Source organism: Sycon ciliatum, chromosome 12, assembly GCF_964019385.1.
Source record: "Sycon ciliatum chromosome 12, ocSycCili1.1, whole genome shotgun sequence".
NCBI lineage: Eukaryota > Metazoa > Porifera > Calcarea > Leucosolenida > Sycettidae > Sycon > Sycon ciliatum.
In genome coordinates this window covers 1,617,350-1,622,172 of record NC_088654.1, presented here as the reverse complement: position 1 = coordinate 1,622,172, position 4,823 = coordinate 1,617,350, and the positions used below count along the sequence as shown (strand labels likewise).

The 4,823-nt window shown below is 48.5% G+C and overlaps 1 long non-coding RNA gene across 1 annotated transcript; it reads left to right on the top strand.

The window, feature by feature from the left end:
• The first annotated feature begins 352 nt into the window (after positions 1-352).
• Positions 353-1,411, top strand: LOC135828891 (uncharacterized). Its single transcript, XR_010555769.1, has 4 exons — positions 353-604; positions 690-830; positions 974-1,049; positions 1,371-1,411. It is a non-coding gene; the product is annotated as an uncharacterized LOC135828891 (long non-coding RNA).
• Positions 1,412-4,823: the final 3,412 nt, after the last annotated feature.

The window sequence follows — 4,823 nt, the reverse complement described above, 5'->3', positions numbered from 1 at the left end:
GTCCGTCCTCCCGATGGAGTCTACCATCGACGTGCCAAATTTCTTGCTGCGCGTTTTGATCTGCCAACTCCACAACAGTTCTTATTGGCGTCCGCCTTTCTATTAGTAAAGGACCCGTGGTGAGAGACCACGACCGGTCGTCCACGTCTACACCGAATGTATCAGCCATATCTATTTACTGAGAATAATGTAACAACTCCTCCACAAAACGCTTCTACAACTGACGTCTTCTTCATCCCCAGATAGGCGTTAGCCTTTGGGTAATCCTGAAATAAAGATTATTATTATTATCCTGGTTTTTTTTCCTCTTGGTGGTTTTGGATAAGAGTTGAAAAGTCCAAAAGGTCAACTGATGACCTTTGCATTACTTGGTATGATTGGATTTTAGCGGGTGATGTCGGTATGCAGCTGGGGAGCGAATTCGACAGGAAGAAGGTAAAGGCCTTGCTTTGCGGTTCACACCTTCACTTCAGTATCATTACATTTACAGTATGGCGTTCACTTGCCACTGCGGTGTGGAACTGACAGGAGTTATACCCTTGTTTCAGCACCTGAGGCGGTGCGTCAAGCGCCGCCTCTTTCTTATAATATATTGTGACAAATGGTAAGTGTGCAGTGCTCCTAGCTCTCTCCCCCAACAAAAGAGCTCTATGACACTGTGCTTTCTGCGGTTTCTTTCGTTTTTACAGTGGAGAAAGGCTGGTGGGAGGCCAGGCCGTGGCCGCACACCTGGCGGGTGCGGCCCATCGAGCCCGTTACTGGGAGGGCCGGCAAGTCGGGCTGCTGTTGCAGTCCGACTACCGGGACGCCATGGAGCGTATCCGGACCCTGTAAGTAAGCACTGCTCTGTCTACATGTATACTTATCCCCCTCGTTATAGCGATACTTACTTGTTTCGTATCCTCTTGTCTTACCCTGCTTCCGTATTCGTGACACTAATAGTGTTTGTGTGCGCTCATGCTTGGTTATACAGATGATGATGATGTATGTATGAAGGTCTGGAGCTAGCTGCCGTCTTCGGGATGTGCCATTTGTTTTCAAAATTATTTGTAAGTACTTGGAACAGGCGTAGTGTAGTAACTGTGTATGCAGTGTAGTAACAGTGTGTAGTGTTTTGTGATGGTCCTGAGCGGTCGTAATGTGTTTTGTGATGGTCCTGAGCAGTCGTAATGTGTTGGGCTACTGAAGTACACTGCATGAAGGGGTATGCGTGGGTGCTTCGACATATTCTCGTGCTTCCTAAACCCTAGATACGTGTATAGCACTATAACCTAGATGTGTGTGTGTGTGTGTGTGTGTGTGTGTGTGTGTGTGTGTGTGTGTGTGCCCGCGCATGCGTGCGTGTGCGTGCATTGTGTTCTCTTCTACAGACTCATCCAAGTCCATTTAAATAAAAGTGCATTATAGTAAACAGTATTGTGTTTTGTTACAGTGAATATGTGGGGAATGGTGGATATGCCTTAGTGTGACTGGATACCCGCGGGTTGTGACTCTTTGCTGGTCACTCTGGATTCTCCAGTATAGATTCGATGCAGTGCAGAGGGGATTTGTGGTGCGTAGCAACACTGCTTCACTGTGACACCCCTTCAATAATTGTTTTAATGCATGATACTCCGGGCGTAGCCGGTTGATTCTAACTGTATCCTGATCAAAATAGAAATTTGCATCTAATGGACCTGCATGGACAGTAGGCATTTTCCCTAATCGGCCGGGCGAAAAATTCGCCGAAAAACAGTGGTTTTGAAGAAATTACCCATCTTTTCGCCGAATTTTCAAAAATTCGCATGTTGAATTCCCCGAAAACCGATGCTTCAGTGCTTCAACAGGGTGTATGTAAATGTACTTGACGTAATGGGAGCGGTGACTTCAAGTACTATGTTGAGCCGAATTCTGATCTTGGAGCTCATAATATGGCCGAATTTGAACATTCTCGATCGAAAAGCCGATTAGGTATGCTCTGTATGGGCAACTTGTCAATCAGTGCACATCTACGATGTGCAAATAAAACGAATGCACGGAACGTGAACTTGTTTGCTGCACATCTACGAAGTGCGAATCATGGAGTAGTATAATGACACGTGTACTAGTCCACCTTGTGTTGCACTGCGTCTTTTCCGCAGGGCCACTGAAGGTCACACGCTCCGCGTGCGTATGCGCGCATGCGCAATATGTCACTGCACATCTACGATGTGCAAATCAGGGAGTAGTACGTATTTTACTACTCCCCAGTGCGAATGCACCGAACGTGCACAAGTGCACGTTCGCCACGGAAAAGAACATGATGACATTTATGGCATGACAGGGTCAAAGGTCAAACCCTGGGGGAGTCCCGGGGCCAGACCAAACGCGCCCGATACAGTGTGCCTTATTTAACCCAAAGGTCAAAGGTCAAACCCTGGGGGAGTCCCGGGGCCAGACCCAGCACGACCGACACAGTGTGCCTTATTTGGCCCAAAGGTCAAAGGTCAAAAAGTGTGCCAGAACCTGCCCCGCACTTACTACTCACCTCTCTAACTTTGCTATCGGCTACAACAACCGGAAACATTCCAACCCAACATCCTCGACATCTAGTCCCCCATGGGTGACACGGTCCCTCGTATCTGAAGTGAAGCGCAAGCGTGATCTTTTCAGCATCTACAAGAAATTCCCAACGCCGGTTAACCGGGAGGCTTACCGAGTTCAACGCAACTTCGTCAAGCACCTTTCTCGTACCTCACACCGCTCCTTTCTAAACTCTCTTTCTGCAACACTCTCCTCCCCCGATCGCCCATCACTCCACCAATTCATTCGCAACCAGTGCCGCGGGACCTCCCGCGCGCCAATCCAGTACCTGACGGACTCCAATGGCAACCGCCAGCACGATGTGAAGGCGATTGCAGACACACTGAACAAGCAGTTTGTTTCATCCGGCATTCCGGAAGATCCGAATTGGGTCATTCCATCGCTGTCCCCAGCCCCTGAACTTAGCGCACCACTCACACGCGTCGTTACCACGACTGCTACCGTCTGTAAGCACCTCAAACTCCTGAAGAATTGTAAGTCCCCTGGCGAAGATGGCATACCCAATGAGGTTCTCAAATGGCTTGCGTCATCTCTGTCCTATCCCTTGTGCCTGCTCTTTAACATGTCATATCGTACAGGAGTATTTCCGTCCGTCTGGAAATCTGCTGTTATCGTCCCGATCTATAAGAAAGGCCAACGCTCTCAGGCTGGCAACTACAGACCAATCTCTCTCCTTCCCGCTGTGTCCAAGGTCTGTGAACGTATTTTCTTTGAGTCTCTGTACTGCCACGTCACCCCAGCGCTTTCACCATCTCAATCCGGTTTCTGCCGTGGAGACTCCACAACTTTCCAACTAACACGTCTAGTACAAGACATCTACACCCAGCGGAACCTCAGGCGGCATGTTGGCATCGTGTTCTTTGACCTAGCGAAAGCTTTCGACACCGTCTGGCATCGTGGTCTGCTTGCAAAGCTAGAGTCCGTCTTCTTGGTACACGGTCCAGCCCTGCAATGGCTCTCATCCTATCTTTCCTGCCGCCACCAGACTGTCAGAGTATCTACCTCCCTATCAGACCCATTACTAGTCGTGTCTGGGGTACCCCAGGGGTCCATACTTGGGCCGCTCCTATTTCTACTGTACGTTAATGACTTGCCAGCCCTTGTACCAAATGTAAGTCTTTTTGCTGACGACACTGCTCTGATGTGCTCCGACAGCTCGGCAGACAACCTCACGGCCTCCATGCAGTCCGGGGTCAACGCTACAGTAACATGGATGGAAACCTGGAAACTGAAGCCTAACCTCGCCAAAACCGAGGCCATGTTCTTCTCTCCCTCGCCCCCCCCCCACTCAACTTCTGTATTTTCCTGGTCTAAATAGTACACCTATTAAAGTTGTTAACGAGCACAAGCACCTGGGCGTTATTCTCGACCGCCAACTCTCCTGGTCTCCACAAGTCCAGTCTGTGTGCAAGCGTGCGAGTGCGTCCTTAGGTATGCTACAACCCCACTGCCAACACTTGAATGATAACTGCAGAGAATTGTTCTTTAAGTCGTACATTTTGCCTATATTTGACTATTGCGATATAGCTTGGTGCGGGTTGTCTCAGACTTTACTCCACAGACTGGAGGTACATCAACGCTTGCTTCTGAAAATTCTGTTTCGAAAAGACCAAACATTTGCCTCCCTTTGTCTTTATAAACTTGCTTCCACGCACCCTCTTCTTGCCCGACATCAGCAGCATCTTTGTATCCTTGTGCAAAAAATCTTCCTAGCCCAAGTCCCGAAACATATTGCCAAGTACAACTGGTTTGTTACCACTAGCCCAACACGCAATGCCTTATCACTGCCCCGCGCTAGTTCCTCTCTGTTTTTGAAATCCCCTTTCTTCTCAGCATACTCCCTTTGGTCTAACCTGCCTACTAGCATTAAGACATGCCAGGATATCAGGAAATTCACAGTCCAGCTTTCCACACTGTCTCATCCGAAGTGATCCCATGTATTATTAATGTGCCTCCCTTTCTTTTTCTCTCCCTATCTCCTTTCCCTCTCTGACAGCATCTTTCTTTTTTTCCCTTTTAGCTTGCCGTGGTTGGCTATCACCTGACCTCTCATGTTTATTGGCAGTCTTCGGACGGGCCAGGAGATGTTGAATAAATAAATAAATAAATAAATAAATAAGTTGGCTATGTGTATGTTTGTGTCACTGTGTGTGCATGTGTGTGTGTGTGTGCATGTGTGTTTGTGTGTATGCGCGCACATCTGTGTGTGAGAGAGAGGCAGACAGACAGATAGCATATGGTGGGAGGGATCAAGGTCTGAC